Genomic DNA, 27,338 nt, shown 5'->3' on the forward strand with positions numbered 1-27,338 from the left:
AAAGAAAGAAAGAAAGAAAGAAAGAAAGAAAGAAAGAAAGAAAGAAAAAGAAAGAAAGAAAGAAAGAAAGGAAGAAAGAAAGAAAGAAAAAGAAAGATTGAATAAGTGGTTGCTATGCTTAATATTTGGTCAAAATCATTTATTATTTACTTTAATGATGTTAAATTCCTAGAGCCTCTACATTGACTATTTAGTTTAAAATAAATGCCACATTCAAAAGACTATTCCAGGGAAGACCAATTCAAGAAGGCTTAGTAGGAAAATGTCATAACTGAATATAAGTGAAAAGATGAGTTTGTTGCTATCTATTATAGACTGTTTACCCACTAAAAGCACATAGTGAGGAATAATTTCTATGATTATAAAACCTTAATGATAGATTCCAAAATTGGCTTCCATCCTGTTCTTTGTTCTAAATCTAGTTTTCTGGTATTAATATTCAGAGTTTATCCTTCACCAAAAGAGTCTAATTATGGAAGAATGATCAGATTGGTGATGAGTAATTCAACTGGGGATGAAATTCTACAGGTAATGCAATATGAACTGCAGTCAGGAATGACAATGAATTTTTAAGGCTTTTTCAAACTGCTTATATGAGTCTAAAATAGCAAAACTAACACAGAATATCAGGCAGAAACCAAGTTTCCAGTTGACACAATTTTGTCATTTGGGGAATATTAATATTAGTCTAGGAACTGCATTTGACTGAAAGATGAGCACATATTAAAAGCGTATAGACTAGTGAGCCATTGCTTTTGAAACAGATGCCTGTTACACAACATGTAAACTGAAACATAAGATTACATTTCCAATTACTGTGCCTACACAAGGGTTTGTTTTAAAATTATTATCACGACCTTTTTGACTTCTATGTCCATATTGGTAGGTATCTAATGCTGATTTCTCACCATAAGTAGTATCATGTATTCATCCTTAAAGATACCTTGGAGAGTGCACGTTTCCGCTCCAATTCTGAACAAATTTATGTTTTCTCTGCAATTCTGAACATGGGATGAGAATAGTAGTAGTCGTAGTACTCATCCTCATCACCATCATCATCATCATCATCGAAGCTATTATGTTTTGAATGTTTTCTGTGTGCCAGGCAGTATGCTTAGAGATTTGCGTATATTATCTTTTATACCTGTCCATTAGGAAGGTACCATGATCAGATCCATTTTACAGACTGAGTAAACAGAAGCACGGAGAGATAAAGAAACTTATCCAGAAGAGGTCAAGCAAGGTGGCAACATAGGAGCTTCCTGAACTCCACTCCTTCCACAGACACACCAAATGTACAGCTACGCCTGGATCTCTGAAAGAAATCCTGATACCAGCTTGGTGACTTCTCTATAGTGGGCACATGCGAAAATACCTACAGCAAGATAGGTAGGAAAGGCTGAGACACATGCTTGCCATAAAGCTCACCTTCAACACAGTGCCATACAATTGGGAGGGAACTCCCAAGTCCTAGCTTCTCCCTAAAAAGTCAAGAGTTTGAACCCCACATTTAGCACCCCAAATTTTAGGACCCCAACCCATGGATGGGGTGGGTGCCCAAAACATCTTGCTCTGAAAGCCAATGTGCTTGTGCCCATTGGACCCATAAAACTACCAAACACAGGCACAGTCCTCAGCAGGCACATAAGCACTGCTGCAGGATCCCTCTGGTCTGAGTCCTGGATTATCACTTGTACCCAACATAAACACATATTTTACTGGCTCTTTCAGTGTTTTTTTTGTGTTCTTTGTTTAATTCCTATATGAGGTGTCTTAATTGTAAATTCCTGAAGTACAGACACAATTGAGAGTACATGAGTTTTATTTTTGAAGCAACTATTATTGAATTATCATCTTGGAGTGAGATTTTAATAAATTAAAAAAATAAATAAAGAAGCCTAAATCAAAGTATACATTATGGACATATGCACTTAGGCAAATTCTTTCAACACATAGCAAGTGAAGCATTTTCTGTGGGCCAGGTACTACTGGGCCCTAGACTAGTTTAATCACAGCTCCTCCCTCTAATCTGGTGGAATGCCCAATTGAGGATTGAAAGGACTTCGAAATATTCTAGTTCAACAACACTTCCTCTCCTTCACCATTAGATACTCAGGTACTAAAATATGTGCAATTTCTCTTGAAAGCTATAGACACCAAAAATTAGAATTTCCTAATTATCTTAGTCACTGTAATCATTTTCTAGGCACATAACAAATTAGTGTTTTTCTTTTGTTTTGGACATTCTGAGAGTGTATAGTAAAATAGATGTAAAGATTAGAGTTGAAAGTTTCCACCAACTGTCTATGAGCTAAGTAACCAAGGAGCATGTTCAAGATCATACAGCACGTTAGTCAGAAAGCTGGAATCACGTTACGGACCTTTGTCACATTTCCAGGCTAGAGCTTTTTTTACTTTATGACAAGTCCTGGCCCCTCCACAACACGTGTCCACTTATGGTTGCATTGTTGAAGTTTATAAATACCTCCTGATTTCTCTGGAGCCCATATAGAACCAAAGCTCTCTGCAGCTCTCGCTGAACACAGTCTAATGTATACCTCAGTTTCTATCTGGTCCAGCTTCTTACTAGTCTTAAAAAGCCATGTTCCCTCTGTCTAGACTTCATCCTCTTCTCTTCTTACACACATGTTCAGTTTTTGCTGCATGGACTTTATATGATATATCCCTAAAAGATCTTCCTTCTGCCTTTGTATTAACTCTATATCCACTATCTTAAGCCCTTATCTTCCCAACAAAGACTTTTCTTATTATTTCAGCCCCCACTGATCTTTCTCTTCTGATTATCTATGTATTCTATTATGTCCCTCTTTCAGAAGTGCTAATCATGCCTTCTTAAGTATATTTCAAACATTTTGGTAGCTAGAAATGTGGCCTCCTTTTGTGTCCCTCCCTAGGAACACCTGCATTTAAGAAATGCTGAAGTGAGCCATGTTGCATTGGTATGATGTCTTACGTTTTTATGGTACAAAAATATCTACAACTCACTTTAGGTCACTTTTGCTTCCTTAAAACTAAACTTTTGAATAACAAAAGAATTCTTTTTAGAAATATCATGGTACATGTATCCATGCAATGCAAATATCAGAAATTGAATTTCCACATGTAATTTATTTTACTTACAGCAGTTTGGGTTTAATTTGACAACTTTCTCATTACAACTACCAAAAAAAAAAAAAAAAAGCCTTCCTCTGTACAAATGTATTTCCATATTTCCATCTCAGTATAAGCACAGCTGTGAACCAATTACTTCAAAGTTCAAGAGCTGGTTGTTTCTATCCTTAGCATCGCTAGAAAATGTTGAGCTTAGTCCTGGGGAGAAACTCCCAAGCTCAGTACAAAGAAGTTTTTTTCTTATTTCTGGTTTTCTTTTGTTGTTGTTGTTTTCATATCCAGCACAGATGAGACACACTTTCTTTCCTCTACTATTGCATTCATTTTCTATATTTGGTAATAGTAGGTATTTGTTTTTCATGCTTATTTGAAAATATTACGTGGTTGCTTTTTAGTTAATGATAGCTACTAGATAAAAGGACATATACTAAGTGGCATACAGATCAATCTGCTTGAGGAATAAATACTTCTTCAAGCCATCTGCTTTGTGTGCTGTGTGAATATGAAAAACAAATATGCATGCTTTACCTGCCCTTTCTGGAATTAATTATACTCACTCTCTCCCCACCTGACCAATTGAATTTCACTATCTTAGAGAAAGAAAATCAAATATATGACTGATACAAACATATATTTCAGATATCCACGCTCTTACGAGTTAGTGTTTTCAGCATGAACTTATCCTCTGCATAATTGCTCTCTGTCATTTTCCTTAGTAGATCTCCTGATCTCTACATGTGAACAGACTTGCTGTCATGCAAACTCCACAGAGAGGGAACAAATATATAATTAACATAGTCTTTTATCCCCTCCATTGACAGAGAAAAAGAAGGGGAGGTATTCTCTAGGCATCAATTAAAGGTCATATTAATTTTCCCCAAACTCCCCCTCTGGTTTCCTCAGGAGACGTTGCTATGATGTCAGGCATATCAAAATGAACTGATTATTATGCATGTGCAGCCTGATGGATGAGCTCTCCAACCCCAGCACAGCCCCTGTTGTACATGCCCCTCTTCTGCTGTGTCACTGCACCTACTTACTTGAGATGATTTGATTCAGTGACTGACAGTAGGTGTGAAAGAGGTGGGAGGTAGGGAACAAGAAGAGAATTCTATTTGTGAATGTTATCCATATGTGTTAGATAGCCATGGTTATTTGGTTCAATTTAAAAATCTGAACAAGGCAATGTCCTCTGGTTTCTGGTTGGTATAACATACCGCTTTTATTGATCAGAGATCAATCCATAGTAATTTGCTCTCCTGAGAAATGTCATACTGACTGTTCTGACAACACTCTCTTTTAAGGGATATCTGACAAAACACATGATCTACTCCTCCAGTTTCAACTGGTGGGATCAGACAGGCATCTAATGCAAGAAAATCAGTCTATATGTAGTCCTGCCAATGATGTGCGACCCATGAATTGCCAAAACAAAAACAAAAAAGTCAATTTACCATTGAAGAAACTTTTAATTAGAAAACAGAAAAACTCAGTCCGTTGGAAGCAGGGGTAGAAGAGAGCAGAACACATCAAAATTGCTATAAGATACAGAGCCTGCGAGATGGTAGCAAATCTAAGCCTTATGTAAACTACAGCTAGAAAGGTGTGATAAGTGTATGGAAGCTGGTTTTAGAAAGAAACAGAACACATGTGAGGAAATATCATGTGTCCCCTGAAAAAGATAGACAAGGTAGTTTGTTACCGGAGCTCTCTCAAGCATGACAGTATTCCAGCCCAAATCCTGGTCTTGGTGTTTTCTTAGACTGTTGCTTAGCTAGGTTGGCCAGGTTATCTATTCCATGCAACCAAATGACCCAATGTTTTCCTTTCACTAGCATTCATTTAGCACCTGGTACAGGTAAAGCTTTCCCCTAATTGCTACAAAGAAATCAAAGATTATTTTTAAAGTTTCTCTCCCCTCCAAAAATGCTCTTGTATGAGATTTTCTATAAATCAATATTACTAGAAATTCCCCATGTCTCTTTCTAGAAAAAAGTGAATTAGTATTTTTTTAAAATTCAGGTTATGGATAGTTGAGCTTTTTCCCGTAAGCGAAAACATAATGACTATTCCCTCCCTAGAAGTCAATACCATATATGAGTTTGGTTCTGTTTAAGGGTATTGATTATACTAGGGCAAAATTAATTCTTTGTTAAAGTTTAATAAAAATGGATCAATGTGTATTATTAATAGCCTCATCATACATTTGTACAATTAAAGAGTAAAGATGTACTGACCAGATTTTTAATAACATTATATTGTATTTACTATTTGACTATTGGTTTTCATACTGAATACATGTTTCCTCCTTAATATGGCCATATATTAAAATTATTTGATGTGAAGTCATAATTCCAATTACATATATAGAATATAAATCACAAAAGGCTACTCTACCTGATTTCATTGAAGGAAGCCTTTTTTGAAAAAGTTGTAGCAGGTGGGGAGGAGAAATATATATATATATATATATATATATATATATATGTATATATATATATATATATATATAATATGTATTTATACAGCTACTATCAAGAGTTCCTCTTCAAAATTGAACTTTCTTTTCTTTTTTTTTTTTTAAAAATATAGTTTGAGAATAGAAGGTAGTTATTGAGCAAGTGGTTTGGATGGAGACAATAAGAAAACTGATCTGTGTAAGGAATGAACATATATTTTGAGTGTCAGGAGCTCAAGGAAAAGAAGAAAAGAAAATGGAGAAAGAAGTCACACAATGTAGCAAGATTTTGTGGCAGGAGCATGGCAACTTGAGGCAAATGAATAATTCCAAATAGCATTACAGCTAAAGGGTTTTAGTCACATGGAAATCTGATGTTCATTTTTAAATTTTTTCTGTTCTCATGGTGTAAACCCATTCCATCATCCTAAATTTTCAGTAAAGTCTGCTTAATACACAAATGTTCCTTGTGAGAATTGGTGGAAAAATCAAGGAAAAGCCACATTCCTGTTTCCTTTAACAGGAATTAGTAGCTAAAAGTGACTTGGGTCCTCCGGATTTGTCGGTGAAGGAATTGGTTTATACAGGACATGAATAAGTGGATTCAAAAATTGTGTTTAAATTTCAGAGGCCAAAAGAAACTTACCAAATAATCCATTTGTATTAATACATCTTTAGTCTTAAATATGAAGTCTCTTTGAAGGCGAAACCACTAACCAGGGACCAAGCCTCTAAATCATAGTGGGATACTGGATGTTTATGCTGTGTATTATAGAAATCATGTAACCATTGTCATTATCATTCTGTCATACTCTCTTGCTGCCTTCTTGCTTATTCTCTAACAAAATATAGAAGGCTGTTTGTTTGGTTTTAAGTTGATAACAGGCTGTGGAGTTTGGGCTGAGAGAGAAATCATCCCTATTTCTTGGCTTGTATATATCCAGCCAGAGAATAACAATGATCATAATCATATTTAACTTCTTTTAGTTAAATCCCAATGTCATCATGAAAAATGCTTTTTAAGGATATAATCTATCTATTGTTATTTCAGAGTGAGGGCATGGAATCTATGTTCTCCTAGCATTAATAAAGTTAAAAAAAAAAAAAACCTCATGGGTATGAAAAGATGAAATGAGATAGCATAGACTGTCATCAATGACTGAATCATTTTTGGGGGGAAAATACAGATTTTGCACATATTTTTCTTGGCACGTACTTACAAACAAAAAATAGTCAGCCATATTACCCTACCTCTGATTCCAACTGAGAGAACTCTTCCTCTTATTATCAGGTTTTGCTAAGAGATTTTTCTGCCACAATTGGGTGAGCTTTTGGGAAGAGGATGGCTGAATTTTGCCACAGCCATCATTCATTATTATCTGAGGGATGGCCTCAGAAAAAAAAAAGGGAAAGAAAAAAAGAAAAGTTGCCCTCATAATGTCAACTGGTACCCTGTCCTTAAACCCTCACTTCATCATTTTAGTCAAAGCGATGAAGAAGAAATTTTTTTTTATGTTATGTTAATCACCATATATTACATCATTAGTTTTTGATGTAGTGTTCCATTATTCATTGTTTGCATATAACACCCAGTGCTCCATTCAGTACGTGCCCTCTTTAATACCCATCACCAGGCGAAGCAATCCCCCCCCACCCTCCCCTCTAGAACGCTCAGTTTATTTCTCAGAGTCCATAACCTCTCATGGTTCATCTCTCCCTCCGATATCCCCCCCTTCATTTTTCCCTTCCTGCTATCCTCTTCTTTATTATTTTTTATTAACATATAATGTATTATTTGTTTCAGAGGTACAGGTCTATGATTCAACAGTCCTACACAATTCACAGCGCTCACCATAGCATATACCCTCCCCAATGTCTTTCACCCAGCCACCCCATCCCTCCCACCCCCCACCACTCCAGCAACCCTCAGTTTGTTTCCTGAGATTAAGAATTCCTCATATCAGTGAGGTCATATGATACATATCTTTCTCTCATTGATTTATGTCACTCAGCATGATACCCTACAGTTCCAGCCACGTTGTTGTAAATGGCAAGATTTTATTCCTTTTGATGGCTGCATAATATTCCATTGTATATATATACCACACCTTCTTTATCCATTCATCTGTCGATGGACATCGTGGCTCTTTCCATAGTTTGGCTATTGTGGACATTGTTGCTATAAACATTGGGGTGCAAGTACCCCTTCAGATCCCTACATTTGTATCTTTGGGGTAAATACCCAGTAGTGCAATTGCTGGATCATATGGTAGCTCTATTTTCAACTTTTTGAGGAACCTCCATACTGTTTTCCAGAGTGGCTGCACCAGCTTGCATTCCCACCAACAGTGTAGGAGGGTTCCCCTTTCTCCACAACCCCACCAACATCTGTCATTTCCTGACTTGGTAATTTTGGCCATTCTGACTGGTGTGAGGTGATATCTCATTGAGGTTTTGATTTGGATTTCCCTGATGCCGAGTGATATTGAACACTTTTTCATGTGTCTGGTGGCCATTTGGATGTCGTCTTTGGAAAAATGTCTGTTCATGTCTTCTGCCCATTTCTTGATTGGATCATTTGTTATTTCAGTGTTGAATTTAAGAAGTTCTTTATAGATTTTGGATACTAGCCCTTTATCTGATATGTCATTTACAAATATCTTCTCCCATTCTGTCAGTTGTCTTTTGGTTTTGTGGACTGTTTCTTTTGCTGTGCAAAAGCCTTTTATTTTGATGAAGTCCCAATTGTTCATTTTTGCCCTTGCTTCCCTTCCCTTTGGTGATGTTTCTAGGAAGAAGTTCCTGCGGCTGAGGTCGAAGAGGTTGCTGCCTCTGTTCTCCTTTAGGATTTTGATGGACTCCTGTGTCACATTTAGGTCTTTCAACCATTTTGAGTCTATTTTTGTGTGTGGTGTAAGGAAATGGTCCAGTTTCATTCTTCTGCATGTGGCTGTCCAATTTTCCTAACACCATTTGTTGAAGAGACTGTCTTATTTCCATTGAACATTCTTTCCTGCTTTGTCAAAGATTAGTTGCCCATAGAGTTGAGGGTCCATTTCTTGGCTCTCTATTCTGTTCCGTTGATCTATGTGTCTGTTTTTGTGCCAGTACCATAATGTCTTGATGATGACAGCTTTGTAATAAAGCTTGAAGTCCGGAATTGTGATGCCACCAGCTTTGCTTTTCTTTTTCAACATCCCTCTGGCTATTCGAGGTCTTTTCTGGTTCCATACAAATTTTAGTATTATTTGATCCATTTCTTTGAAAAAAGTAGATGGTATTTTGATGGGGATTGCATTGAATGTGTAGATTGCTCTAGGTAGCATTGACATCTTCACAATATTTGTTCTTCCAACCCATGAGCATGAAACGTTTTCTGTTTCTTTGTGTCTTCCTCAATTTCTTTGATGAGTATTTTATAGTTTTCTGAGTACAGATTCTTTGCCTCTTTGGTCAGATTTATTCCTAGGTATCTTATGGTATTGGGTGCAATTGTAAATGGGATCGACTCCTTAATTTCTCTTTTTTCTCTCTTGTTGTTGGTGTATAAGAATGCCACTGATTTCTGTGCATTGACTTTATATCCTGCCACTTTACTGAACTCCTGTATGAGTTCTAGAAGTTTTGGAGTGGAGTCTTTTGTGTTTTCCGCATAAAGTATCATATCATCTGCAAAGAGTGAGAGTTTGACTTCTTCTTTGCCGATTTGAATGCCTTTTATTTCTTTTTCTTGTTTGATTGCTGTGGCTAGAACTTCTAGTACTATGTTGAATAGCAGTGGTGATAGTGGACATCCCTGCCATGTTCCTGACCTTAGGGGGAAAGCTCTCAGTTTTTCCCCATTGAGAATGATATTTGCTGTGGGTTTTTCACAGCTTTTATGATATGATACTGAGGTATGTACCCTCTATCCTTATACTCTGAAGAGTTTTGTTCAAGAAAGGATGCTGTACTTTGTCAAATGTTTTTTCTGCATCTATTCAGAGGATCATATGGTTCTTGTTCTTTCTTTTATTAATGTATTGTATGATATTGATTGATTTGTGGATGTTGAACCAACCTTGCAGCCCAGGGATAAATCCCACTTGGTTGTGGTGAATAATTCCTTTTAATGTACTGTTGGATCCTATTGGCTAGTATTTTGGTGAGAATTTTTGCATCCATATTCATCAAGGATATTGGTCTGTAATTCTCCTTTTTGATGGGGTCTTTGTCTGGTTTGGAGATCAAGGTAATGGTGGCCTCATAAAACGAGTTTGAAAGTTTTCTTCCATTTTATTTTTTGGAACAGTTTCAGAAGAATAGGTATTAATTCTTCTTGAAATGTTTGGTAGAATTCCCCTGGGAAGCCACCTGGCCCTGGGCTTTTGTTTGTTGGGAGATTTTTGATGACTGCTTCAATTTCCTTTGGTTATAGGTCTGTTCAGGTTTTCTATTTCTTCCTGGTTCAGTTTTGGTAGTTGATACATCTCTAGGAATGCATCCATTTCTTCCAGGTTATCTAATTTGCTGGCATAGAGTTGCTCATAATATGTTTTTATAATTGTTTGCATTTCTTTGGTGTTGATTCTGATCTCTCCTCTTTCATTCATGATTTATTTATTTGGGTTATTTCTCTTTTCTTTTTGATAATCTGGCCAGGGGTTTATCAATCTTGTTAATTCTTTCAAAGAACAATCTCCTAGTTCTGTGGATCTTTTCTACTGTTGTTTTTGTTTCTATTTCATTGATTTCTGGTCTGATCTTTATTATTTCTGTTCTCCTGCTGGGCTTAGGCTTTATTTGCTGTTCTTTCTCCAGCTCCTTTAGGTGTAGGGTTAGGTTGTATATTTGACACCTTTATTTTTTCTTGGAGAAAGGCTTGTATTGCTGTATCCTTTCCTCTTAGGACTGCCTTTGCTGCATCCCAAAGATTTTTAACAGTTCTGTTTTCATTTTCATTTATTTCCGTGAATTTTTTTAATTCTTCTTTAATTTCCTGGTTGACCCATTCATTCTTTAGTAGGATGCTTTTTAGTCTCCATGTATTTGAGTTCTTTCCGACTTTCCTCTTGTGATTGAGTTCTAGTTTCAAAGCATTGTGGTCTGAAAATAGGCAGGGAATAATCTCAATCTTTTGGTACCAGTTGAGACCTGATTTGTGACTAGGATATGATCTATTCTGGAGAATGTTCCATGGGCACTTGAGAAGAATGTGTATTCCGTTGCTTTGGGATGGAATGTTCTGAATATGTCTATGAAGTCCATTTGGTCCAGTGTGTCATTTAAAGTCTTTATTTCCTTGTTGATCTTTTGCTTAGATGATCTGTCCATTTCAGGGAGGGGGGTGTTAAAGTCCCCCACTACTATTGTATTGTTGTCAATGTGTTTCTTTGCTTTTGTTATTAATTGCCTTATATAATTGGCTGCTCCCATGTTAGGGGCATAGATATTTACAATTGTTAGATCTTCTTGTTGCATAGACCCTTTAAGTAGGATATAGTGTCCTTCCTCATCTCTTATTACAGTCTTTGGTTTCAAATCTAATTTGTCTGATATAAGAATTGCCACCCAGCTTTCTTTTGGTTTCCGTTAGCATGGTAAATGGTTTTCCACCCCCTCACTTTAAATCTGGGGGTGTCTCTGGGTCTAAAATGAGACTCTTGCAGACAGCATATCAATGGGTCTTGTTTTGGGCGCCTGGGTGGCTCAGTTGGTTAAGCGACTGCCTTCGGCTCAGGTCATGATCCTGGAGTCCTAGGATCGAGTCCCGAATCGGGCTCCCTGCTCGGCAGGGGGTCTGCTTCTCCCTCTGCCCCTCCCCCCTCTCATGTGCTCTCTCTCTCTCTCATTCTCTCTGTCTCAAATAAATAAATAAATAAATAAAAATCTTAAAATGGGTCTTGTTTTTTAATCCAATCTGATAGCCTATGTCCTTTGATTGGGGCATTTAGCCCATTTACATTCAGGGTAACTATTGAAAGGTATGAATTTAGTGCCATTGTATTGCCTGTAAGGTGACTGTTACTGTATATTGTCTGTGTTCCTTTGTGGTCTATGTCGCTTTTAGGCTCTCTCTTTGCTTAGAGGACCCCTTTCAATATTTCTTATAGGGCTGGTTTCGTGTTGGCAAATTCCTTTAGTTTTTGTTGGTCCTGGAAGCTTTTTATCTCTCCTTCGACAGCCTAGCTGGATATAGTATTCTTGGCTGCATATTTTTCTCATTCAGTGCTCTGAATATATCATGCCTGTCCTTTCTGTCCTGCCAGGTCTCTGGGGATAGGTCTGTTGCCAATCTAATGTTTCTGCCATTGTAGGTTACAGATCTCTTCTCCGGAGCTGCTTTCAGGATTTTCTCTTTGTCTCTGAGACTCGTAAGTTTTACTATTAGATGTCGGGGTGTTGACCTATTTTTATTGATTTTGAGGGAGGTCTCTGTGCCTCCTGGAATTTGCTGCCTGTTTCCTTCCCCAAATTAGGGAAGTTCTCTGCTATAATTTGCTCCAATATACCTTCTGCCCCTCTCTCTCTTTCTTTTTCTTCTGGGATCCCAATTATTCTAATACTGTTTTGTCTTATGGTATCGCTTATCTCTTGAATTCTGCCCTCGTGATCCAGTAGTTGTTTATCTCTGTTTTTCTCAGCTTCTTTATTTTCCATCATTTGGTCTTCTATATCACTGATTCTTTCTTCTGCCTCATTTATCCTAGCTGTTAGAGCCTCCACTTTTGATTGCACCTCATTAATAGCCTTTTTGATATTGACTTGGTTAGATTTTTGTTCTTTTATTTCTCCAGAAAGGGTTTCTCTAATATCTTCCATGCTTTTTTCAAGCCCAGCTAGTATCTTTAAAATCATCAACCGGATCTCTAGTTCCGACATCATACTAATATCCATATTGATTAGGTCCTTGGCAGTCAATACTGCCTCTTGTTCTTTTTTTTGAGGTGATTTTTTCCATCTTGTCATTTCATCCAGAGGAGAATAGATGAATGAGAGGACAAAATGCTAACAGGGTAACAATGATCCCAGAAAAATATAAACTAAACAAATCAGAAGAGACCTGAACCTGAGGGAAAAGAAAGGGAAAGAAAGAAAAAAAAGAAAAAGAAAAAGATACAAACAAACAAACAACAAAAATAACAGAATATGATCAAATATGATCAGGCTGGTGCATAGATCAGTGCCACACACTAGATTTTGGCGTATTTTGGTCTGGTAGCAGAAAGTGCCTCCCAAAATTTTAAAGAAAGAAAAACTTATATATGTACAAAAATAAGGGTTAATATGATGAAGGGATGGAATATGACTGTAAAGATGAAAATTATAACAGATTTTATAAAAGGAATTGATAAGAAGTTGGTTGAAAAAAGAAAGAAGAGGACTAAAAAAAAAAGGGGAGAGAATGTGATCAGGCAGGAGACTAGAACAAAGCCATACACTAGAGGTTTAGGGTATATTTTTGTCTGTTAAAAGAAACTGTATCTCAAAATTTTAAGATAAATATATATATATATATATATATATATATATATATATATATATATATACCAAAAATAAGGGTAACTACTATGAAGGTATAGAATATGACTGTAAAGACTATACTTTCAGGGATCATTTCTATAGTTCATTACGAGAGAAGTTTCTCTGAAAATGAAAAATAAAAAAGATTTTTTAAAAAAGAGATTGATAAAATGTTTTTTGAAAAGGGGAAAAAGAAAAATTCAAAAAATTGAAAAAGAAAAAGTTAAAAAAATTAACTTTGAAATACTAAAGAATCAGGGGAAAAAAGCCATGAATTCTATGTGTAGTGTTCCCCTGGTGCTGGAGTTCTGCCGTTATCGTTAATTGGTAAACTTGGTCTTGGCTGGCTGTTCTTGCTGATCTTCTGGGGGAGGGGCTTATTGCTGTGGTTCTCAAATGTCTTTGCCAGAGGCGGAATTGCCCCACCCTTTCCAGTCCAGGCTAAGTAATCTGCTTGGATTTGCTCTCAGGAGATTTGTTCCCTGCAAGCTTTCAGTACAGCTTTGGAGGACAAGAGTGAAGATGGCAGCCTCCCAATCTCCACCCTGGAGGAGCCGAGATCTCGGGGCCCCATTCCTCAGTGCACCCCCAGAGAAAAGCAGTCAATCACTCCCATCTCCCAGGTCTCTGGCTGTACTCTGAGCTCACCCGGCCTGTGACCGAGCGTTTCTATCTCTGGCACACAACTCCATGTGGAGTCTCCATACCCAGCAGATCCCTGCGGTGCACTCCCGTGCTGCTCCTTCCAGGGGAGGAAGGGGAGTCTCCCCGGATCTGCCACTTGTTGGGTCCCTGCTGGAGGAGCAGTGGCCTGACTGTGCCATGGATCATGGTTTATGGCAACCCCGAGCTGAGAGCCCACTCCTTGCCTCTGTTTCTGCAGCCAGCTTCCCCGCTCCAATACCTGGGAGCTCTGCCGCACTCAGGCACCCCCGGTCTTTCTGTGACCCCGACGGCCCTGAGACCACACTGTCCCAGCGAGGGTTTCACCCTCCGCTTAGCCACTGGAGTGACGTCCCTCAGCAGAGCTGACTTCTAAAAGTTCCGATTTTGTACTCTGCTGCTCTATCACTTGCCAGTAGGGGCTGACGTCCCCCACCGCCTATCTTCCCGAGTATGGCCTCGGATTCACTGCGATGAAGAAGAAATTTGAAGAGCTTTGCTTACAAGTGCCCTGATATTTCAATATGAACGCATATGCTAAATTGGCAGATATAAAGCTAATGTCATGTTGAAGCATCAGGAATATAGAACAGAAATTTTGTTTAAAAACACAATCAGAGGATGGAATGGATATCTTTTCTATTTATATTAAACTACATTAAGGTAGATCTACCCTAAAGAGCCTGATGAAAAATAGACACAAATATATCTAAGAATGGGTTATGCAAGTGGAACATCATTCTTCTCCCCCTCTTCATAAGGAAGACTTCAGTGTATGTGATCCTCCATCCTATTGGCAACCTCCTTCCCTCCAAATTTCATCATTCAATTTATTTATAATTAACTCCAATAATAGAATATAAAAATTAAGTTTTAAAACTCAACTATTTTTTTCTAACTTCATTTTTAATTGGTCACATTGGAATCACATACACTCACCTAACATTCATAGGCTTTAGATTAATATTAAATGGGTTCATCAAAAAAGGCATATTTTCACTCAACAAAATATAAACACTATGTACATACTAGCATACTTTCTATGCTGTATATACACTTAACTGAAATATAGTATCTGGTGAATATAAGAGTACTCTAACTCTATTCCTCAGTTACAAAACCATATGGAAGTATTATTATTAATCATTAATTATTATTTTTTTTAAAGATTTTATTCATTCATTTGAGAGAGAGAGAGAACGCACAGTGAGGGAAGGGGCAGAGGGAGAGGGACAAGCTGACTCTCTGCTGAATGGGGAGCCTGATATGGGGCTGCATCCCAGGATCCTAAGATCATGACCTGAGCTGAAATCAGATACTTAACCTACTGAGCCACCCAGGCACTCCTCATTATTATTATTGCTGAAGTTCCTCATTTTCTGCCTTTTTAAAAAAAATAAACCTGTTGTAGTAGGAACAAAATTTGAATAAATTCAAGATAATACAATGATTTATCATGGATATGGCTATTTTAAAGTGTTTTTTTTTTCATATTCTGAGCTTTGCTTCATATATTTTCATGTAGTTCTTCCAAATTTCTGTAAAAACATTCATAGATTTACCATTTAGTGTATTGGGTTGTCCTATGAATGTAAATTCTTTAATGAGAAAATGCAAGATGGGAAAAAAAATTACTGGAGCAAAAGTCAAATAACTCTTTCCATTTTGATTACTTTAGATTCTGCAGCAAGCATATTTAATACTTTGATTGCTTATCAGGAAAAATAGACCAGAACAGGGAATATTCCAAAAGAAGTGGCAGCATTGAAGGACTCTGCTAGAGGCAGATTTAATTTACATTCTTGCTGTTTACATGTGGGACTTCTTTTTTTAATTTTTTTGCTTCTACTCAATATAAATGAGTCTGTGCCAAGTGTTTAATAATTTACCATGAATTTCAGTAAATGGTAGCATTTTCTGCCAGGGATTCTGTGTGAGATTGTTCTTGCTAAACTGTAGAACAGCTTCATGCTTTGAAATCAATTGACCTCTTCAGTAAACACAAGCCCAGTCCCTTTTACTTTGTCTGTTAAACTGTGATTAATTTTCAAAGCCATGTACCTCTCCCACCCTAATAGTCACTAAGCCACTGCTACTTGGTGACAGGCCTTGATGCAAAAGTGATTAGCTTCTGGGACAAGAGAGGTGGGGTGCTCATGGCGATTAACTCCTTCTAAACTGAAGGCTGAATGCATTTATGTCATTATAAGATGAAATGGTATCTTTGAATAAGTCATTTATGAAAAAAAAATATTTGTTTATTTTCTTTACCTTTTGGGATGTCTGCTTATTTCTCTTTTACGTTGTCTTACTTTCTCCCCCTGGCATTTCTTTTTTTTTTTTTTTTTTTTAAAGATTTTATTTATTTATTTGACAGAGAGAGACACAGCGAGAGAGGGAACACAAGCAGGGGGAGTGGGAGAGGGAGAAGCAGGCCTCCCGCGGATTGGGGATCCCGATGCAGGGCTCGATCCCAGGACCCTGGGATCATGACCTGAGCTGAAGGCAGACGCCTAACAACTGAGCCACCCAGGCGCCCCTCCCCCTGGCATTTCTTTTTCAATTTACTTTATTTCAGGATTCATGTTGTCTTTATCTTACCTTCTCACTTTTTTAAAAAATATTTCTAGTGCTTTAATATTTTCTCTTTTTATTTAAACATTACTTCTACAATAATTCATATCCATTTCATTGTTTCTATTGACTTTATATTTAGAAGATAAAAGATCCAAATATCTGGTGTTTAATCTTGATTTTTTTCCCCTTACTTATTAGCCTTACAATTTTAGGAAAATCATTGAATCCTCCAAACGTCAGTTTCCTAATTGATGAAATAAGCATAAAGCAAGAGCTGTATGCATGACAAATTTTATTGTTTTAAAGATTTCATTATATTTTAAGGGTTTATTTTTATTTGGTACCCTCTTGACAGAATGTCCTCTCAATGCATAAATAACTTTCTAATTTCCCATTTTCTGTTATCCAGACTAATTATTAGATATTATTATTATGAATAAAGAGATTCTTTGAGTGAGTTACTTAGAGTTATTGTGAGTTCACTTAAGAAAGTGAGTATGGGCTTGTCAAAGTGAAATCAGATAGCCTCATGATCACTATAATTAGTATGAAAGAAGTAGATTTGGTTGTGGGGAGGGGGCTGGGGGAGAGTAATATAATGATTCTTGAATTGGTTTGAGATATCAATATTAGTTAAAAACTTTAAAACAATTCTTAGCAAAGTAAATTGTTAAAATGGAAACACAGATTTTGGAGTTAAATGACCCCATCTGAATCAGATTTAATTTATTAGTACTGAGCATGTTACTTTGTTGAGTCTCAATTTTCTCACCTTGAAAATTAGGAGAATTCTAATTCTACTTACCTCATAGGGTTGTTTCAAGAATGAAATAAAAAAAAAAAAGAATGAAATTAAATGATAAATGAATGATATTTGGGCAAACAGTAAATCTCAGTGCAGTTTGTAAACATTATTATTATTGATCTGACTAACCGTATAGTTTTCTCTTCCTTTTTTTTTTTTTTTTTCAATAAAACAGATTGGCTTTTCTCATTGGTTAATGCATGAAGTAACTATTTGAGTGGCATAATGAGGAAAATCTTACTCAAATCTTGATCTACAGTACCATAGCAGTTTCACAGGATGATCCTTTCTGTTACACTCAAAATATTTCAATATAACTTTCAAAAAAGTACAGTAAAGAGTAACTTTTGGACCAACTTCAGTAATTTATTTTCTATTAGAAAAAGAAAACTTAAGGGGCATTTGGGTGGCTCAGTCAGTTGAGCACCCGACTGTTCGTTTTGGCTCAGGTCATGATCTTGGGTTGTGAGATTAAGCCCTGTTTGGGGCTCCAAGCTCAGCAGGGTGTCTGCTTGAGATTCTCTCCCTCTCCCTCCCTATCTGACGCTTCCCTTCTGCCCCTCCCCCTGCTCATGCTCTCTCTCTAAAATAAATAAATAAATAATAAATAAATAAATAACATTTTTTTAAAAAAGAAAACTTAAAATAATAGAAATTGTTAGAAATCACTTGATCCAAGTATCTGTGCACAGAAACACTGTAGAATAATATATCAAAATGCAGATGCTATTTTAGTTAAGTGTCCTCACTTTCTCTGTGACTCATTCTTACATACCAGTAGAGTGGTACATTTTTTTAATTTTCACCTCAACAAAATTACAAATTATTAGTGTCCATGGACCTTGAAATCTCTACAAAATGGTTTAAACTATAAATGTTAAATTCTTTCAAACCAAGGACCTACTGTATTTATTTAACATTACACTGATTTACTCATTTAATAAGACAGAGAAGTGATCAAAATGATATGGCTGAGGTCCTGCTGTACATGGGTGTTACTCCAAGACATTTGCTGCTATATGCATACGCCAATTGTGTAAGATGACACCAAAAAGGTCTCTTAAATACGGAATAGATATTTGAGAGGTGGCATGATACAGTGTAAACTGTGATCAAACTCCAGCTTTTGCTCTAGCTATGTAACTTGGAAACATATTTAGATTCTCTGGACTTTAGCTCTCTCATTTGTAAGATGATAGTTATACTCTTCTGATAGGAAAATTGTGAATTAAATACAGCCATGTACATAAAGCATTAGCATGATCCCTGGTCCAAAGTAAACACCCAATAATATCATTTTGAATTTTAGTAGGATATGAGGGCAATAGATTTCATTGTTAAAAGTCATAAGACTCTTTACTGGTGTGCAATATTTAAAAACATCTTTCAGCTATGGTATCTTTCATAACATTTTGTTGACTGAACTCTGAAGCATGTCCATTTTCCAGGTCATGAGTTCACCTGAACACCTAAAGCTTTGCTTAATTAGAATAACTGCTTAGCTATTCAAGCCTCAAGAAGTCAGAATTTCCTATGATTTGGTGATTATTTATGGCAAATACTTTTAAGACTGTAATACTTACCAGAGTGCCTTGCCAATAAATATTAGATGATGGATTAATGTATATTTTAATGAGGGCAATAAAGTGCCTCAATCAAAATCAAGTTAATTAGCTATTACCATAAAGTTAGTAGAATAGATGACATATATTAAGCATTTACTGTGTGCTAAGCACCTTACATGAATGATCTCATTTAATTTTCTCAACAACCATATGAGACAGACCCTGCTATTATTCCCATTGTACAAATGCATAAACCAAGAAAGAGAAAATAAATTACTTTGCTATCATTACATAGCCAGTGAATACTGGAAAACTGGAATGTGAATGAAAATAGTCACTCTCTGAAGCTAAAGATTTTAAAGCACTATATTTTATTTCTAACTATGATTTTATATAAGAATCAAATACTGATATACTGCATTTTAACAAAAATGCAGAATCTTCATTTCAATGACTTCTGGGTTTTAGAAATATGTTTTATATTTCTTTAGGGTCAGAATAGTGTATGTGCCACATAGAGTTAGAATCATGAGGAAAAAACAAATAAAATATAGTTTGAATTTTATACTTTCATATCATACTTAGATCTTATAAGAAGATATCTAATTTATGAGGTGATGTCAATTTGTAACTCAATGCTGGACTCTTAGGAATTCTCATTAAATACTTTTCGCTGACACTATGATCATTGGCTAAATTTCTTGAATATTCATGACCCATATCATTTACTAACTGGTATTGAAGGCAATCAGTGTCTTTTCACTTTCTTGGTTAAGCAAGAAGCCTCTTCAGGTAATCAGATGAACAAAAGTCTTATTTGGAATATTTCTGGCTTTTGAAAAAAATAATTTTTTTCTCTAATTAAAATAAAATAGTTGAAGAGAAATAGGAAGCTTCCTTCAAAAGCCTTATAGTAAGGTCTTTGTGGCATATCTTCAAACCCATGTACTATGTGCGTGTATATGAACCTTGACTCTCCCACTTGGAAAATATTGTCAATAAAGATTTTGGTTTATAAGTTTACTTAAAAGCCCTATATATAATAATCACCACATATCTGCTAGCATGAGTATACAAGGATGAATCACATATGATCTTGCTCATTGGCCACCAGGAAGATCTACCCAAGTCATGCAGTATAATAAGATGAGAAAGGGGCGCCTGGGTGGCTCAGTCAGTTAAGCATCTGCCTTCAGCTCAGGTCATGATCCCAGAGTCCTGGGATCAAGCCCCACATCGGGCTTCCTCCTCAGCAGGGAGCCTGCTTCTCCCTTTCCCTCAACTGCTCCCGCTGCTTGTGCTCTGTCTCTCTCTCTCTCTCTGTCAAATAAATAAAACCTTTAACAAAAATAAAAATTAAAAAATAAGATGAGGAAGATCATGCAAGATAAGTGAATGAGATGGTGTTACTCAGAGGGCAGGTATAAAGAACGAGTGTGTCCTAGAGATGTCACTGAAGTGTGATCAGAACTAGGAAGACTAACCAAACATTTGTAGCATGTTTGATTTCCTCTCCTACTTTCCTCCCTATTTTATTTCAATAACATTGTGGGTGATATATTTTAATGGGGGTTCTCATAAATAGATTTATCTCTTTAAATATAAGTTTTAGACCCACTGGGTGGGGCTCTCACCTTTAAATAAAAACACAATACTCAACCTCACCTCCTTTCTTTGCCACATTGTCCATGGATGCTGATACATGGGTGAAGAAAAGTAGATTATCAAGAAGTGGTCTTTTTATTAAGACTGGTAAAAAATAAGAACAAAAGGAAGAAAAAAAGGAAAAGAAAATATGGCTTTCTTAAATCCAGCCTAAATAAAACATTTTTAAGTTAAAAAAATTACAATTAAATGAAGATTAAATAAAAACATTTATTTACCTAAATTTGAGCCCATTTCTAATCTGTTCTTTAAATAAAACTATTTAGCTAAAAAAATGAGGTCACTTTCTCAAAACTTTTCAAAAATTAGACTTGTCATATAAATATATTTTAGGAAGTTTCCTTTTTAGTGTCAGTGATATAATTGAAGTGAAAATGCCACTACTATTTTTTAAGGACTTTACAAAACCATGCAGTTACTTAATTCAGATTGTTCAGAAAAAAATAAATTTTTACAGACTTTGTAAAATTAAATATGAATGATTACAAAAGCTCATATCAAGATATTATGGGTTTTTTTGGGTTTTCTTGTCTTAATTTTCACTGATGCTAGAAAAAGTTTTAAATGCCTTTGATGATTATAAGGTTCATGTGCCTTCTTTTTGGAACTACCTAAGAGGTTGCCACAAGAAGAGGTATTAAAATCTACTGTACTCCTAGTAAGGTATGAAGAATAGAGAATTGATCCTATATGTTTTAATTTGACTCTTTGGTAGACTTTATCAAGCTAATTGCCCAATATCTGAATTCCAAAATTTCTACTAATTCTGAATCCAACAACACTGTGTGTCACTTTGGTACAAAATGTTCTTCACATTTTTCTTGCTGAGGTGGTACCCATGTCTTGTGTATTCTTACCTTTTTATTTTAGCCAGCTAAAGAAAGTTTTAGTTTTAACCTTTTTGTTACATGATGAAGAGAACAACAGAGTTAAAATATCAATCATAGCAGATTAACATTGAATCCCTGGTTGATTGATGGAGAAAACAGGCTGAAATACCAGACCCTCTCAAACACTAGAGTTTATCAAGTAATCTGAACAAAGAAAAAGCACAATTGCAATCTGAGTGTATTAAAGAAAGGAAGAAAGGCAGCATTAGTTCATTCTGCTCTCAAGAGTGAGTCATTCACCCTGTGCCACTGCTGAAGTGAAACATTTTTATTGATTTGCAGATTAAGAATCTATTTAAAAAGTGATAAATCAATCCTTCTCGTCAAGCCTACTGCAGCATGTTCAGGAACTTGAAAGCAATCACTGATGTTTGAGGAAAGCTTATTTAACTTGTGTTTCTTATAATGATAGAGAAAACTATAGTTCATAATGAAGGCACTGTATATTGAACATCTTGATGAAAAATCAGAAGATTGAGCGGGCATAAATCAACACATGACTTTAGAGGACTGCAGGTGGAATGAAAAGCTGAGAGTTTATCCACCTTGATTATCTTTGCATTTGAATGTCAAGGAGGTGCTCACCTCCATCATGAACTCCTGCATACATGTAACAGTTATGCATGATTTTTCTTATATAGTGATAGAGTAAATGAGATAAAAAATAAAAACTGAATACTGTCAGTGTTGCATTAAAAGAGTAGACCATAATCAGAAATCCAAATATTTTTTATGAAATCTTGAATTTAAGTCTGTATTTATAAAAGGGAAAAGTTATTCTATTGCCAGAAAAAAAATTTAAATGAAAATGCAGTGTTTTACAAGACAGATCTGAAATATTTGCATACTAGCATTATTACATTTCTGTAATATTTGGTCTCTTTGTACAAATTAGTGCTTGGAGGTGAGAAGAGATGAAATTATGTTACTTCACCAAACTATGATTATTTTTTGAGGTTTTAGAATCTCACTTGTCAGCTTTATTCTACATTATCAAATATTGTAGTAAATTCACCTATTACAAGGAAGTCTTCTACCCCCTATCTTCAAAATGACACATTGGAAAGCTATTTAATATTTATATATTTTGATTGTGGCAAACCTCTTTTAACAAATATTAAGGCAAAGTTACCTTTTTTAACCCCGAACTATGAATTACCTCAGATATAACATGTAACTTATCAAGATGATTTGTGAACTTAATCATTTTTTCTAACCTGAAAGATGATTATTATGAAAATGACTTGGGTCTGTTTCAGTAAATAGGAGGTATTTTTAAGATATCATTAGAAAATTATGCCATAAATTATCTTCATTTAATTAAATAAAAATGTGTCTGCACTGTTGTGTATCAATGTCATAATTTTAAAAGCCAATCTCCTAGAATCAGCCAATCTTCCAACTCAGAGATATGTTTATAAGTCAGGTTTTTGTAGTGGATCAACCAATAGAGGCAATATTCATCTAAATCTTCTAACATTTGATCAACAATGCTATCCAAAGGAGTTAGACTATGGAAATAATATAGAACAGAAAACAAATTATATATCCTAAGCTATTAATCACTGCTTTGTGTCACTGAAAAGTTAGAAATGGAATGCCTGACAATAAGAGAATGAATAAATGATGTTCTATACTCTATGTGTAATGTTATGCAGCCATTAAAAATTATACTGACTACATTATGGAAAGATCTTCATAACACAACTAGATTGAAATGACAGGGATTCCATTTTACTTGAGTCATTTTTGTCTCTTGTATTAGTTAGGATTACACTGGCTATCATAATACATATAGCCCAAAATTTTAGTAGCCTAGCACAATACAAGTTTATGTCTTCCTCAATTAACTGTTCAATGTGGGTGATCCTTATTGGCAGACAGCTTTTCTCTATACAGAGTCTCAGGAATTCAGGCTTCTTTCATCTTATGACTTTGCTTTACCCTAGAAACTCCTTGTTCTCTGCCACTGGCCAACTGGAAGAGAAAGAGAAAGGACATAAAGAAAGCATAATGATCCTTTAGTAACTTGACTCAAAAGTGACAGATGCCAATTTCACTTCCAATCCATTGCTGAGAACTATGACCTGATCACATTAAATGCAAGATGCAAGGTGATTATCTAATGATAACTCTGTACTAGGGAAGAGAAAGCACATATTTTGGTAGGCAATATGCTGTTCCTGCCACATTTTCTTCAGTTACAGTGTTTGGCTTTATGAATGTTGGTTGAATGTATTTTGTGCCAAGGGTCGTTGGGAAAATAGCATGAAGACATGAAATAGCTTGGTTCTTGAGGATCTACAAGTCATTCTTGAAAAATAAGACTGAGGCTAAGGCAGAGGCCAGATTATATAGAGACTTGTGCATTAAATGAATAAGTTTACCTTTTATTCTACAGAAAATGAGGTGGTATCAAGGGGTTTAAGAATGGGGAAAAGGGGATGTGTGGGTGGCTCAGTTGGTTAAGTGTCTGCTTTCGGCTCAGGTCATGATCCCAGGGTCCTGGGACTGAGGCCCTCATCAGGCTCCCTGCTCAGTGGGAACATGCTTCTCCCTCTCCTCCCCACTTGTGCTCTCTCTCGCTATCTCTGTCACTATCTGTCTCTCTCTCAAATAAATAAATAAAATCTTAAAAAAAAAAAAAGGATGGGGAAAAAGATTATCAGAATTGCAATTTTTCTAAATATAACATTATCAACAATGTGGAACAAAAAGTCTAAAGAGTCAAGACTGGATGTAGAAATACCAGTCAGAAGACTAATTAGTGCAAATGATAAAGGTGATAGCAGTAGGTTTTGAGGGGAAAACAGATGTGAAGCTTAGTCAGTGGGATGAACAGAATATCATTCCTGATTATGGAAAGGGGGTAAAAGAAAGAGACACATGAGGATTTACTCCTTGTTTAAAGCTTGAGGGACTGTATTTCCCAATTTCAGAAGGGGGACTGTATTTTCCAATTTCAAAAGGAAAGACAGGGGTTTTAAGGAAAAATAATAAGTTGTGTTTTGTATATACTGAGTTTGACATGCCTATGAGTCTTCAAGAGAAAGGAGATACTCAACAGGTGGTTGACTGTATGGGTCTTTACCTGAAGCTACTGGACTGCAAGCTATCAGTAAAGAGGCATAGGTTGAAACATGGCATGAATGATGCCATCCTTGGAAAGTCTGTGGAGTGAGCAGAAGACAGAAACTGGAAGAATACCAATTTTGAAGGAGTACGAAATCTTAGATATTAAAGAAAGAAATGGCTTAGTAAAGAGGAAGGTGGTGAAATTATTACTGATAGAGAAAATAAACATTGGATGAAGGTTCTAGATTAACATATGTGAATGAGGAGAGACCAAGAGCAGTGGAGCAATTTGTCTTAAAGAGAGAAGGGCCATCTGTTTTGTCAACACTTTAGACAAGGAGCTGAAGGCAGATTCAGATTAAATGAGTGTAATTTTACAGGCAGTTTATTCTTGATGACCTCAATATGCTCAGTAAAATAAGAGACAAGAATATTTGCAGAATCACAGAGGTCACTCACAAAAAATTCATAAAAGGATTGTTGTGTTGTCCCTGACAGCCCTGGGGCTTTGTTGACCTTATTGTGACTGTAATTTGGTAAATATATCTATGATTTATTATGTCATTTTATTTAATGCTATTTTATGTAGATAGCAGGCTGAACATAATTCCATGCATCCAACTTTGCTCACTTAAATTCATGCTATTGTTCTTGGGAGATAACTAGCATAGATGGGTCTGTAATTTTACTATTAATATATTCCTCCCCTATAAAACCACACTGGAAGATTAATGCAAAAGTAAAAACTTGCCTTGTGTGTACATGTCTCAAAAAATTATTTGGCTAATAATGTTCTTTTCTGGGGGGGATCAAGTGATGTCTTGTTTAACTTGTCTATGGATCACCTTAACAAAAGTCTTATTTTCAACTTGAGGTTAATTTTGTTTTAGAAGTTCTACATATATTATAAGTAAGATTTTCTAATAGCAGAGTTTTGAAGATTTTTAACCTGAAAAAATATATCAGCAATCCAATTGGTTGATGTTTGAGGGAAGTGTTTGCTTGTCAGATGTTATACTCGCGTAAAACAGTAAATATCAGAGATGAAGGTGGGGGCCCTTTATTAGTGTAAGAATCTCATGGACTGAAAATTTCATGCAAAAATATGCCTCATACGGGTGTAAAATTATAAATGTAGGGTGTTTCTAAGTAAACGAATCTTGACCGTCAATATATAACCGTCAATATATAAAGTTTCTTTCAGGATCATTATAGACCTAGGAGTGTGTGCCAAACACAAAGTTTTTTTTTTTTAATTTTTTTTATTGTTATGTTAATCCCCATACATTACATCATTAGTTTTAGATATAGTGTTCCATGATTCATTGTTTGTGCATAACACCCAGTGCTCCATGCAGAACGTGCCCTCCTCAATACCCATCACCAGGCTAACCCATCCTCCCAACCCCCTCCCCTCTAGAACCCTCAGTTTGTTTTTCAGAGTCCATTGTCTCTCATGGTTCTTCTCCCCCTCCGATTTCCCCCCCTTCATTCTTCCCCTCCTGCTACATTCTTCTTATTCTTCTTTTCTTTCTTAACATATATTGCATTATTTGTTTCAGAGGTACAGATCTGAGATTCAACAGTCCTGCACAATTCACAGCGCTTACCAGAACACATACCCTCCCCAGCAAACACAAAGTTTTGTGGTATAAACTGTTTACTGGTAAACCATATTTTGTTTATATCAGTATCCCTAAGAGTCACCTGGACACACACACACACACACACACACACATATATACATGTCAATTAATTGGAATATCTTTTCCAAAAATTCACAAGAAAAGTTATATGTGTGTGTTTTGACTGTTCTTGTGACTTTCAGTAGTTCACATGTAACACCAAAGGTGTCTGTTACTATCATACAGAAAATTGTCTGAAGAAGCATGAATAGCACAAGGACTCTACCTCAGGTTCGGTTTGTTCTTAGAGTTTTTTCTTCCTTTGTTTTTAGACAGTTTAGGACTGGGAAAGAATATTCTACAGTAATAAATATGTTTATGACTTTAACAATATAGAAGGGAAATATATCTAGTATTACCTATAAATCAACAATATCAGTGTTTTTGAGTAATCAAAAATGCACTGACCAAAAAATGGATTTTGCCAGATTAGATTTCCACTCAGCCTTATTTCAAAACCATATTTTGAGTTACTATCTTGGTATGGTAGAAAGAACACAGGCTTTGGAATTGGATGGGAAAGCTCCTAAAATTCTGTTTTATGTTTTTTAAAACCTAGTGATCCTAGATAAGTATTTAACATAATTTGATTTCCTAGGATAGTAATACCAAGGAATTAGTCACAGAGATACTGTGAAATATGTGTATGTGTAATAACAGATACATATAGATATAATTGCTTTGGTATAGTAGAATTAAATTATACCTTCTCTTCTATTTTAGTTGTATATCTAAATGCATAAAATACTGTGGGTAATGATGCAAGAAGTTTCAGGACCTAAATCTTACAATTAGGCAAGCTTGATGAAGCCCAGCCTCTGTAATTTTTTGCTGCTAAAAAGAAATACAAAGAAGAAAAGTTAAACACCATGTTCACTGTAGGATAATGTGGTATTAAGGTCAACAATACTCTGAAAGTCAACTGAAGTTTAGTTAGCCTTAGCTAAAATTTGGTTGTAAAAATATATAAAATCTAGATGAGCTGTGTTATAAATATTTAGTGGTGAGCTTGTACATAGAGGTTGAATGAGGGAAAAGATCAGGAAGCTGAGATTGACAAAGTAAATCACTGTAATAAATGCAATTGGTATCTGGAGAACCAAAGAGCAAAGTAGAAGACAGTCATGGTCCCTTGTGCTTATTGTATCTCATCAGTTATTTCAAACATATTTAAAAATAAATAAAGAAAACAGAGTAAATTGCCCTAGAGATATTTTAGATTCATTTTGGTAAGTTAGAAAATGAAAATAAAACCATTCATTTTGACACTGGTTCAGAGTTTATGAACAAATTGTTCAGTCAGATTGTGAATCAATCCCA

General features: G+C 35.7%; 1 protein-coding gene and 1 pseudogene across 49 annotated transcripts in view; both read left to right on the forward strand.

Moving 5' to 3' along the window:
* PTPRD (protein tyrosine phosphatase receptor type D) overlaps positions 1-27,338 on the forward strand; it is a 2,332,398-nt gene that overhangs the window by 1,338,079 nt on the left and 966,981 nt on the right. The gene's annotated exons all lie outside the window — the stretch shown is intronic.
* Positions 13,165-13,240, forward strand: LOC116624504 (annotated as a pseudogene).

This window comes from Phoca vitulina, unplaced genomic scaffold (genome assembly GCF_004348235.1).
Source record: "Phoca vitulina isolate PV1807 unplaced genomic scaffold, GSC_HSeal_1.0 scaffold67, whole genome shotgun sequence".
Lineage (NCBI taxonomy): Eukaryota > Metazoa > Chordata > Mammalia > Carnivora > Phocidae > Phoca > Phoca vitulina.